This window comes from Equus asinus, chromosome 5, assembly GCF_041296235.1.
Source record: "Equus asinus isolate D_3611 breed Donkey chromosome 5, EquAss-T2T_v2, whole genome shotgun sequence".
NCBI lineage: Eukaryota > Metazoa > Chordata > Mammalia > Perissodactyla > Equidae > Equus > Equus asinus.
Window position 1 is genome coordinate 1,660,685 of NC_091794.1, and position 13,908 is coordinate 1,674,592.

Consider the following 13,908-nt stretch of genomic DNA (forward strand, 5'->3'; position numbering starts at 1 on the left):
TTATCTTGTTTTATACAAATATTACCATTTAAATTTTTCTGTGCTGGTGTATAGGTACACCTTGATTCTTTGTTTTGTTCACAATGTCATGTTTTTCTGTTCAATAAATAAGCATAAGGACCACGAAAGTCCACGATAATTATACTTACAAGGTATTGTTACACTGTGTATCTAGCCGCCAAAGTTCTTCCAAGTTTCAAGAAGATAATTCTTATGAATCCATGGCTACATGATGCAATCAAATAGATTTTTTTTTGTCATTGATTTATTCATTAAGTGCCATCATCAGTTAGATTAATCATTCATTGTTTAAACTGTCACTGTGGAATGGCACAAATTACCATTTAATTTTTAATTGGTGTTTGTGATTTAAATATGATATAAAGTAGAAAGTTCTATGGTTTAAAACATTTCTTACAAAACATCATCAACATTCCTTAACATTTGTCTCATTTCTGTATCTGAGTGCTGTTCTGCACTTTGCAAAAGAAGTTTCCTCATACAGTTACCTGTTACACGGGTTGTACAGACTTCAAACGGATTTAAGACATGCCCCTCTCCAAATAACGCAACAGACATTTCTACACAATTATGATACATAAAGTGTTTGAGTGGATGTTATTTGTCTATTTATCCTAGCTCTATAAATACAGAACCTGTAAAATATACTTTACAACAAATTGGAAGTGCACAAATAGTAAATTAAGATCTGAGACTCAAGCAAAATCTTACAGAAATCTGTGCTACATGCCCTCCAGCGACGATGTCAAAATCCACATGGACTCCACTCTCTTTCTTTCCGTTATAGACTCTTAAACACCATTATTCTACCGATATGGCTATACTTTGTTGAAATATTTGTTTTCTTTTAGCAAATCTAAAAAAATCTAAATCCACCCTTGACCATTTCCACACAGCATATCAGCCCTGGACTAAACTTATTTTTTAAATTGATTTAGTACAATGTATGCATCAAATTCCAAATTTTAGAGTGTAGTTATTATTATATTACAGAGCCAAAAAAATTAAAATTTACGTCTGCTATACAAATGATTCTACCTCAGCAACATTTTGTTTCCCTAAATATCTTTCTGCTGCCTCAACATTAATACAAGCCAAATGCTAAGCATCCTATTGTGACTTGCAAATAAAAAAGACAAATCAGCTTTTGTTAAATTGTTCCATAAATTAATAAGAAAATACACCAAATTCACCAATAATTGGAAAAAATTAGCAATAGAAAACATATAGTATGCAAAATTATTTGACCCTTCTTAACTATTCAAATGAAAGTAATCCATATGCATAATGCTAATTTTTGTTCTATATGCATACGTATGCATAGACAATATATGCAAAGATATTTTTTATTTTTCATAATTTAAATTATAAGGCAAAATACTGGCAATTTAACAATTTACTTCTTGTAATCTATCTCTCTTTTTTAACAGTTTTTTTTCCCTCAAATCTTGAATTCTTGTATATGTCTGCAATTACCTCTAGCAATGCAGCAATAGGGCTCTGGAGTGCTGTCTTCTTTAAAATTAAAAAGCAAAATAAGTGGAAAAGGTTCGGGTGCTGAAGTGTGAAGCAGTAAGAAAGGCCTCTTCGTATCCTCAGTATCATTTATCTTTGTTAAACTGGACGCCAAAGTTGTGGCAGATGTAAAAGCTTGAGCCTTCCTTTGCTTAAGCAAAACCACACAGATTCCAAAAAAGTTACCGTTCCTCAATAATTTTTAACAATAGTATCTGTCTTTTGGATGGTAAGGCATACAGACCTCGGAAAATTTCCATCATGAATTGTAATTTGCTTCACATTTAATGCCCATTTTCTGATAATTTAACAAACTCTTAAAAACTCTCGGGTTAAAATCTGAATAAAATATAAGATAAAACATACCAGATTACGCTTCCTTCTGGAATCATTTAAAGTCTGTCATAAGTTGGAAGTTCATTTTAGCTTGTAGGCGGCGTCTCAGAGGGACTTTCAGATGCTTCAGTTCACACTTTAAGGACTAGTAGTACGTTTAAGTTAGAATTTTGACATTATACATTTCTTATAATGTCTCTCACTTTTGTTTTAGGAAGATTCACCCTGAGCTAACATATGTTGACAACCCTTCTCTTCTTTGCTTGAGGAAGATTAGCCGTGAGCTAACATCTGTGCCCATCTTCCTCTACTTCATATGTGTGTCACCGCCACAGCACGGCTGAGGAGTGGAGCAGGTCTGCACTCGGGATATGAACCTGCAAACCCTGGCTGCTGAAGCAGAATGTGTGCAACTTCAACCACTCTGCCACGGGCCGGCCCCATAATGCATCTCTTTCAGTTTGGGAGAGGCATTTGTCTGTTTTATGTCCTTATCAGAAGGGTAGGAAAATGTAGATAAGAAAATCCCATGTGTTGTAAATATGTCATTTTATGTTTCAAAATCTTTATAGAATATGATTAGCAAAATAAACAAGAAACAATTTAGTACTTAGGTAGAAGTCAGTCTTAAAATTTAGGAAAATATCTTTTTCTAAGTAATCTGAAATATATATGAATAATTTACTTCCGCAACCATCATGACAGAGTATCAACAATTACCTAAAACTTGTACTGCTCCAATTTTGAAATAAAGTAAATTCAGCCACTGACCCTAAGGTCCCTTTGCTTAAATTTATCTGGCTTGGACAAGAGGCGAATAACCTTTTAAAAAGTTTCATTACGGGAGGGATGACGAAGCAGAGCACAGAGAACCATTAGGGGATGAAAATACTCTGTATGACACTATAATGATGGATACACGTCATTCTACGTTTGTCCAAACTCGTAAAACATACAACACCAAGAGTGATCACTGATATAAACTGTGGACTTGGGTGATCACGGTGTGCCAACATAGCTTCATCAGTTGGAACGAATGCACGCTCCAGTGAGGATGTTGGTAGTGGGGGCACCATGCATGAGCGGGGGCAGGGGTCATATGGAAAACCTCTACACCTTCCCCTCAACTTTGCTGTGAATCTAAACCACTCTAACAAAATTAAGTCATCTAAAAAACTCAAAAGAATCTATTCATATTATGGACAGAAATAAGTCTGAAAGAACAATTCTCAAAATAGTATTAGTTCTATAAGAAGCTGGGATTATGGAATATGTACACATACACATGGTGTCTGTTTATAAAACATGTATGTGAGGTAATCTCTGTGTGTATATACATGGATGTGTGTATATGGTTTTCACAATTTTCTAATGAAAAAAATTGGCCAAGGTATATGTTTCTTTATAAAAAGAAAACTACCAATGATAATTTTTAAACAAACGAATTTCTACAGCCAGTTACCTTGAAAAAGAAAACTATGAGAAATAAAATACATATAACCAAAGTCAAAAGCTTAAGATATTTAATGATGATACAATGAATTAAAAAAACTTACTCTCTCCAAAAAGATTCCATTAGGATGAATAGTTCCACAGTTACTGACAGGTTAACACATATCATCTCCTATATCACAAAATGGATTGTCAGATCTCACGCAAGTCTGTTGCGTCTAAACGTCCACATTATTTGTTATATTGAGAAACTTACTTATTGTCCACAGTGCATTTGTTAGGTTGCTGGATAGAGTTAACAAACATTTTTTCAATATTCCAAATCTGTATTTCAAAACTGACAGAAGATATTTTTTCTTTTTGACCTTAAAATATTTACTTTTCGGGGCCAGCCCTGTGGCACAACAGTTAAGTTCACATGCTCCACTTCCAAGGCCCGGGGTTCACTGGTTCACATCCTGGGTGTGGACGTGGCACTGCTTGACAAGCCATGCTGTGGCAGGCATCCCACATATAAAGTAGAGGAAGATGGGCACGGATGTTAGCTCAGGGCCAGTCTTCCTCAGCAAAAGGAGGAGGATTAGTGGCAGTTGTCAGCTCAGGGCTGATCTTCCTCAAAAAATTTTTTTTTTTTACTTTTCAAAGAATGGTTTCAATTGCAAGGGTTGCTTAGAAATACATATTAAGAAAAATCAATTATGTGCACCGATCATTTGAAGTAGAGGTATCTTGGCCATCTAAAGAGTAATAGGAATGACATTTAACTAATATTTTCTTTGTTGCTTAGATTTTACAAACTGGTTTGTGAAATGATGGCTATAAACACACTCTCCTGTGTTTCATCTCATTCCCCTCACACAAAGACACTAACAAGAGGAGCTGCTAAGTTTATCAATGCCTTGTATTGACCCTTAAGTTCAGGTCACTGGATAATTACTAACATGATACTGTGGCATCGTCATAATTATGAATTCCTGAAATATCTCCAATTATTCTGAATACAGTTAAGTAAAATCCTTGTTAATTAGCATAGTCCCTTATAGAACTCTGTGTGTCGTAGAGACTAGTGGGTTTGGGACCAGAAGTCTTATTAGATCAAGAATTCCTGTGAATGCAGTATCGCTAAATGTCCTTCAGGCTATTGGCTGTGGTATAAAGTGCACTGAGAACCAGAAGACAGAAACTGTTTTTGACAGGAAACAAGTGCCCTTCTGCAGGAATGGAAAGAACACAGTGGGACTGAAACTCCCATTGCAGACAGAATGTCTGCATCCTCTGGTCTATTTCTCTCAGTGCAGAATAGCATTATACCTTAGCCAGCTGCTTCTACTGTGTCAATTAGGTAACTGTGAAAGCTTTCCATAAAGAAGCATCTATCTAAAAAGTCCCCAATACATATTTGCCAATAAGAAAATGTTTATTAATGACTCATTAACCCATTGCCCAAACAATAGAATTTTAGAAGAATCATTGAAATAACACTGTAAGTGATTTATTCATATTTTAAAATTAATTTTCATTTAGGGAGAATTTAAGTCATTCTAAATATATCAGTTATTCCTTGGTATTTATAAATTATTAATATTTTAAAATTGTGTTTGGACGGACACCATGGTCATGTTGCTGTTATAAAAGCAACATTTGCTAGGTATCCCAGAGATGAATATGCATTGAAAAAAATCAGCACGGTTTATTCAAGATCAAATAGTCATTTATTCAAGAAATCTTAATGGCGTCCATTTAAAATTATGTATATATGAAAATAGTTAAATTTCTGTTTTGCACTACATTGATGTGTCTATATTTCTAGCGAAATTATGTTCTAATGTTCAACAATTTTTAGTTTACCCTGGATCAAAAGCAATTTGAAATTATTAAGCTTTCTCTTTAAAAAAATAAATTTTGCTACCTATTGAAGAAATTCTATCAGGAATAGAGGCTAAGAGGAATGAAATTGGCTGCAAAGTACTGATTAGACAATTTCAAAGGGATGACACTAAAATATTAAGGGAAATTTCCATTTGATAGTTATAGACTATTAGTACTATTCTTTATTTGGAGATTATAATCTCATGCAGAAAAAGGAAAGAGGACAGTATAGTCATGTTTAAGCTACTGAATAAATCTAGAAAAGGCAGTGACCAAGCACTAAAAGACCCTGGAACTCTGAATTTCATCCCTTAATTGCTGGTTCTATTCATGGAACTTCCACTCCTGATATGAGCATATAGACTTCTGTTGGATAGACCCTTCTAAGACAATAATCATAAACTCTAGTCAAAATATACACAGACACACAAAGACCTAGTTGAAAGCACAGGAAAGTATGGAAAATCACACAGTTAATAGAGGGTAGTAACATTTACAAAGGAATAGTCTTGAATCAGATTAGGTTTTAATGCTTTTAGCCTGTGGGAGGGCAATGACTACATAGGGTAGCTAGAATTCCGATGTAAAGTCCGTAGCCTTTGTGTCCTAAAGAAACAGCAACAGGGGTTTTGGGAAACCACAGCCAATGGAAATGAAGAAGAACACAGGAAAGGCGAAAGCCAGAGAAATGTCCATATTTTGTGTGTAAACTCTGCCCAGATATCTGGAGGACTCCCTAAACGTGGAAGCATAGGACAGAATCCAAGCATCTCAGTGAAGCAGAAAGAAGTGAGATTCAAGACACTATGAAAGAGACAAAGTCTACACTGTGAATCCAACAAGGTAAGAGCTTTCTGAAATAACAATAAAAATAAAAAAATACTCAGAATCTAAAATCTCTACAACATAACATTTACAATGTCCGGGACATAATAAAAAATTACTGTTCAAATGAAGAAATGTGAAAATGTGACATAATCTCAGGAGGAAATTCAATCAACAGAGACTGGTTCCCAGATAATACAGATGCTGTAATTAGCTAATAGAAATTTTAAGACACTTCTTTTTATAAGTAGGTTCAATGAAGTAATGAAAAATATGTTTATAATAAGTGAAAAGATAGAAAATATCAACAGAGAAATAGAAACTGTGGAAGAGAAGCAAATAGAAGTTCTGGAACTAAAAAATATGATGAGAAACAAAGTTCCTATGTCATCAGTTACAATAGAAATGGTCCCTGCAGGCTGCATAAGAGCTTACCCATCACAGAAGTGAAGATGTGTCATGTTGGATCAATCCCCGCTGATATTCAGGCATGTGCTAAAATGTGACGCAGCACGCAGGTAATGGCATTTGCCACTGGGGTTTAGTCAAGAAGCCCTTTCAAATGAAAGACTTTGTTGTGAATAATAGAGAATCAGGAATTGTCTGTTCTGGGATATTCCAAAGCTGATTATATATATACAGCTTGAATACGTCCAGCTGTATTAGATATCCCACATTGATTCTGAATGAAAAGCTCTATTCAGAGCTACCTGTTTGCACCTGGAATTGTACTATCTTGGTTAAATGTTGCATTCTTTTAATAGTTGGACTCTGTGAAACTGAAATCAATTTTCAGGTGGTAGAACAAGGACCCTCAAATGTTCAGCACTTATGTCCTCAGACAGCTCTTCTGTGAAATGGCCCTGATGGAGGCATTCATTTCAAAATGAATGAAAACCAGACTATCTTCTCTAAAAAGCTTCTGCACGGCAAAAGAAATAATCAGAAAAAGAAAAGACAACCTACAGAATGGGAGAAAACATTTGTCAAGCGCATATTGGATAAGGGGTTAATATCCAAAATGTATAAAGAACTCATACAGCTCAAAAATAAAAGAAAAAGACCAAACAATCTGATAAAAAAAAAAATTGGGCAAAGTAACTCAATAGACATTGCTCCAAAGAAGACATCCAAACTGCCAAGAGGTACATGAAAAGATGCTCAACATCACTAATCATCAGGGAAATGCTAAGCAAAACCACAAGGACGTATCACCTCATACCTGTTAGAATGGCTATTATCACAAAGACAAGAGCTAAGTGCTGGCGAGCATGTGGAGATAAGGGAGCCCTTGGGCCCTGTTGGTAAGAATGTAAATTGGTTCGGCTACTATGGAAAACAGTAGGGAGCTTCCTCAAAAAATTAAAACTGGATCTACTATGTGATCTGGCAGTTCTCATTGCTCTCGATCCTCAAACACTGTGTAGGAAAGGCCCTAAGGTCATACCAACTTCTGGTGTTCACACCCTTGTATAACCTCCTCCCCTTGAATGTGGATGGAATCTGTGGTTTGCTTCTAACCAAGAGAATATGGAGAAGGGGGTGGAAGGGCACTGCCCTGGTTATGCTACATTATATAAGATTCTAGACTAGTAGCAGGTTCACTGCGTAGACTTTCTCCCTTGTCGGCTTTGTAGAAGCGATCTACTTTGCCATGAGAGTGCCTAGGATGAAGACCACATGGCAAGGAACCATAGTGATCTCTAATTGCGGAGGGTGGCTTCTAGTTGCAGAAGGCAGTCTGCAGCCAACAGCCAGAGGAAGCCAGTGCCCCCAGCCCTACAGCCACCAGGAAATTAATCCTCCTGACAATCTGAGTGACATTGGACGTAGGTCCTTTCCCAGTCAAGCCTCCAGATGAAACACTGACATCGTGGTTGCAGTCTTATGAGACCCTAAATAGAAGACTGAGCCACATCATGCCCGACTCTTCACCCACAGAAACTGAGAGATAATAATTTTGTTGTTTTAAGGCACCATTTGTGGTAATTTCTAAGACAGCAATAGAAAACTAATGCAAACGCTGTTCCTCACATATTTTATTATTTAGTATATCCCCTAATATCTTTCAGTTTCCATGTATTGCACTTTCCTCTCTTTTCTACCTTCCTCTATAAGCAGATTTAATTTTTCTTGGATTTATTTCAAATTATTTCAATAAAATATTTTATTTACATTAAATTTACTTTGTAAAGATATTGATGGGTGATTTTTATGTTTTCTCTTCTCAGATAATTTCACCAACATGTGATGCAGCATGACTTCCTATCTTAATACCACATCCGCTCACCTGCAGATGTAGCTACCTTTCTGCCCTGCTGGTCAGCCTCCTGAGTAATCTAATTTTCTGCTTTGGTGGATGAGCGAACTAAACAAATTCTCTCCTTGACAGACAAGCTTAAAAAAGCAGCATTCCTGATGGAACACAATCAAAGTTTCAACTATCACCCAAGAAGGTGGGAAAGTAATCATATTTTCAGATTTACTCATTCTATTCATGTAACCTTTCATGGCAGTTTATTATAAAAATTGACAATGGAAGAAATAAGATTCTCGAATTTGTACCTTTTTATATCTTCTGTTAAAACCTACCTGAAATAATTGAGAACTCAAAAGTTTGCCCCTCCATTTTTTTTAATCAAACAACCATTATTTTAATCAAATAATGATTATTTGGATCTAGAAAGGACATCACATAAGCAAAGAGCACAAATTCATTAATTCGGCAAACATATGTGATTACATAGAATGATAGGAAATATGAACAGGACACAGTTATCACCCTAAAAAAGTGAATAAACTAAGAGGGAAACACAACACAATGATATCAAAATATATGCCAAAAGTAGATGCCTCAATGCAGCTTGAAACAAAATTTGTAAAATTTCACAGATTAAAAATAAATCAAATTGAGTAAAGTTTGCAACATGCAAAAAACATATAGTAATGAAAATGCTGTCAGAGAACAAAAAGTACACTCTAATTAATTATGAAAAAGTATTTTTTTGAAAGTTTAAGAACCATCTTACCTGTTTCCATAAATAATAAGTCAGATATATATGGCAATGGTACTATGTATTATAAAACTATACTTGTGAGTGTGCATATGTTCTAACTGTAGGCTATAGGTGTACAATATACAACTGTTAATTTTTTAAAAACAATCAGTGGCCTAGTGGCTAAGCTCACGTGCTCCACTTTGGCAGCCAGGGGCTCACAATTTCAGATCCCAGGTGTGGACCTACACACCGCTCATCAAGCCACACTGTGGTGGCATCCCACATACTAAATAGAGAAAGACTGGCACAGATGTTAGCTCAAAGCAAATATTCCTCATGAAAAAAAAAACAAATTGTTTCAATGACACCATAAATAATTTAAATTATTTTTACTAAATTGCCAAAACATAATTTAAAAGATTGCCTTGATATCATGTAGAGGCATACATAGTTGGTATTTTCTCTATAGTAACAAAACATCAGTGTTATATGTCAAAATCCAAGGTCCATTTTAACTGAGAATAGTCCCCATTACTAAGTCACAAGCATTTCATCCAACTCAAATATGCTTATTGATCAAAATTAGTTTGCTTAGTGATCTTCCTTTGCTTCCAAGAGGGTTTACTACAATCAAGATTTATTCTTATTTCAACTAACATTGGCGGATTATTAAAAAAAGTTACTTTAAATCTCAATTACGTGAGCAAAATTTTTCATCTATTTGGGCTCTCTAGTTTTTAGAACTATGATTCAGTTCTATTAAGTTAGGAAATGTTCTTTTCCTTTTTATTTTTTTTTTTTTTTGGTGAGGAAGATTGTCATTCAGCTAACATCTGTGCCCATCTTCCTCTATTTTGTATGTGGGATGCTGCCACAGCATGGCTTGATGAGCGGTGTATAGGTCCACGTCTGAGATTCAAACCCATGAACCCCAGGCAGCCTAAGTGGAGCACGCGAGCTTAAGCACTATGCCACTGGGCCAGCCCCAAGCTTCATTTATTAGAAATCGTTTTATTGCATAATATTTATTTTCTGAAATAACACTGTCTTCCACCCCTCCCCAACACACGTACGTATATGCACATATATCTTTTAACATTTGGTAAGTGTTCACCTTATTTCTCAAGCACCTGGGTGTTCGTGTTTGCATGTACGTAGGTAACAATAAAATTGGGACCTTGGGAAATTAAAATATTCAGATCAAAACCTAAATATTTTGATTCCTACCACTTTCAATGCTAATGAGAGGGGCTGTTTTTCTGTTGTCTTCCCTCCAGTGATTCCCACTGTACAGAAACTCTGTTTTGCATGTCTTTAACTGTTTTCAAAATAATTATATGAATTTTCTCAATTCTTTCCTCCTTCTTAAGAAAACAAGAAAGAAAACCCCACTGAGGGAGCAGGACGGTTAGTCTGTCTGGTCAGCAGCCAGCTTATGAGGAGCGGCTCTGGGGGAGTCTGCCCTCCGCCAACCTTGAGGAGGCCCAGGGCCCCCAGACCTCCCGGAAGTTTGCCGGGCGCTGGGATGATCCACTCCCAGTGGGGCTAGTCATGGGGTCTGGAGAGAAACCTGGAGAAAGAGCTGGTCCCAGCTCCCAGCAGAAGGGGGAAGTGGAACTTTGACCTTTTGACGAAAGGTGTGCTATTCAACGGAGGGAAGCAGTTGGAAGTGACTGGAGGAAATGATAATGATGGCCGGATTGTTATTTATTCGGCTTACGCCCCGCCAGCCAGTGTAACCAAATAATCAAACGGCCCGGCCCACATTCTCTCCTTGACACCCAGGTAAGGGCCTTGGCCTGAAGGGTCTTTCTGAGCACTGGACGCACCTGGTCTCCAGGAGCTGAAAGTCATCTCTCTCCCCCAGCGGCTGCTGCCTGGTCCCTTCAGGTGCCTGCTGGTCCCTCCGCCTCCAGGCTCCCGCCTTCTGCCTGAAGTGCAGCCTAGCAGAGCGGGTCTGAGTGGGGACTCTGAGCCAGACAGCCTCGGCTAGAGTCCCACCACCAGTGCTGGGACCTCGGACAGGCTATTTAACTGCCACGTGACTCTGTTCTTCATCTAAAAATGGCAGCACCTGCCTTTGGGTCAATATTTGCAAACTAACAGCTCATGGCATCTGATAAGCACTGAATGTTTGTTAAATACACGTGGTTGCATTCCCCCTGAGAAAGAACTCATTCGGGCGGCCCTGTGGCACAGTAGCTAAGTTCAGTGTGCTCCACTTAGGTGGCCTAGGTTTGCGGGTTGGAATCCAGGTGTGACCTACACCACTCGTCAGTCATGCTGTGGCAGTGACCTACATATAAAGTAGAGAAGGATGGGCACAGATGTTAGCTTGGGGCTAACCTTCCTCAAGCAAAAAAAGAGGAAAATTGGCAACGGATGTTAGCTCTAGGCTGCTCTTCCTCAGCAAAGAAACAAAAAAAACCCATTGAGGAAAGGACATGAAACACACATGCATATGAGTAAACAGGGGATCCAAGTTACCAAATGTTTTTTCTAAGTTCACAGTCCCTTCAAATTCATGTCTTTGGACCACAAGTTAGTAGAATATCATATCCTTAATCTAAAGGAGATCCTCCTAAGCAGCTCCACAGGCAAACAGAAGACACAAGCGTCCTAAAATAGATAAATCCTGTTAGAGAAGTTGATTTAAAACAAGGTTACATGTTAGAATTAGAGATTTGGTAATTGGGGCAATCTGGTAAAGTTTCAATATCAAGTATGTCTCATAATCAACTGTTGTATCTTCCAGATATGTAGTTGTCAAACATACCTATTTCCAAATATGCATCCTACATGTTCTTTTTTCACCAGTTTTACTGAGAAATAATTGACATAGATCACTGTATAAGTTTAAGGCATGTAGCATGATGGGTTGATTTACATATACTGTGAAATGATTACCAGAATAGGTCAGATCACATCCATCTTCTCGTATAGATACAATAAAAAGGAAAGAAGGAAGAAAGCCTCCTGCGAATGAGAATTCCTAGGATTTACTCTCTTCACAACTTTCCCATGTATCACGCAGCTGGGGCCGCTGCAGTCATCGTGCTTGATCACATCCCTGGTACTTATTTATCTTATAACTGGAAGTTTGTACCTTTTGACTGCTGTCCCCAATTCCCCTTTCCCCAACTGCCACATCTGGTAACCACGAGTCTGATCTCTTTCTCTATGAGTTTGGTTGTTTTTTTGTTTTAAATTCCACATACAAGTGAGATCAAGTAGTGCTTGTCCTTCTCTGTCTGACTTACTTCTCTCAGCATAATGCCTTCAAGATCCATCCATGTTGTCACAGGTGGCAGGATTTCTTTTTTTTTTTTTTTCCTGAGGAAGATTATCCCTGAGCTAACATCTATGCCAGTCTTCCTCCATTTTATATGTGGGTCATGGCCACAGCACAGCTGACGGATGGTGTAGGTCTGTGCCTGGGATCTGAACCTGTGAACCCAGGCTGACAAAGCAGAGCATGCCAAACTTAACCACTACACCAAGGGACCAGCCCTGGGATTTCATTTTTTATGGCTGAATAATATTCCATTACATATATATACAATGTGGTGTATATTCAAAAGGCATGTGCTCAAAAGAAATGAAAATTTATGTCCACACAAGACTTGTACATGAATGTTCATAGTATTGTTATTCATAATAGCCAAAAAGTGGAAACAACCCAAATGTCCAACTGATGGATATTTATATGGAGATATATATACACCACAACTTTTTTTATACATCCATCCATTGACGGACATTTAGGATTTTTCTGCGTCTTGGCTATTGGAAACAATGCTGCTGTGAACATGGGGTGTAGATATCTTTTCAAGTTAGTGTTTTTGTTACCTTTGGGTATATTCCCAGAAGTGGAGTTGCCAGATCACAGGGTAGTTCTATTTTTAACTTTTTGAGGCTCCTCCATACTGCTTTCCATGGTGGCTGCACCAATTTACAATCCCCCCCAACAGTACACAAGGGTTCACTTTTCTCCACATCCACATCAGCACTTCTCGTCTCTCGTCTTTTTGATAATGGACATTCTAACAGGTGTGAGGTAATATTTTATTGTGATTTTAACTTGCATTTCCTTAATGACTAGTGATATTGAGCATCTTGTCACATAACTCTGCATATTCTTAAATTGTAATGTTAACTCTCCTCTTTAATATTGTCAGGGTCTCAGGACTTCTTCAACCAATAGAGTCTGGTGGAAATGACAGCACACAACTTCCCAGGTTAGTTTATTAAAAGGGTAGTGCTATTTGTTAGATCGCTCATTCTCTTTGAACATGGATCTTGGAAGCCTTGGGTTGTTAATTAAAAAGCCTGCCTACACCAAAATTTCCATATTGGAAATATCATGTATATAGGACGTATAGAAATGGACAGAGAGCCCAAGAAGGTCCAGTCAAGGCTCAATGTATGAAGCACTGAGCCTTGAAATGAATCCAGCGCCCAGCCTTTGAGCTGCCCTAGATGATGCCATATGAAGCAAAGATAAGTAGTCCCTACTGAGCTCTGCCCGTGTGGGCAAAATAAGTGCTGCTCTAAAAAATAACAGTATTATTGAGATATATAGGACATGCCATATAATTCATCCATTTATAAACTGAACATTTCTATGGTATTTACCATATTCACAGAGTTGTGCAATCACTCCGTGATCAGTTTTAGAATATTTAAAATATTTAGAATCCATTAGCAGTCAGTGCCCCATGCCACAACCTCTCCCCACCCCTAAGCCTTAGCCAACCACTAATTCACTTCCTATTGCTATAGATTTGCTTATTCTAGACATTTCACATAAGTGGAATCATACCATAGGTGGTCTCTTGTGACTGACTTCTTTGACTTAGCATAATGTTTCTAAGATTCACGCATGTTGTAG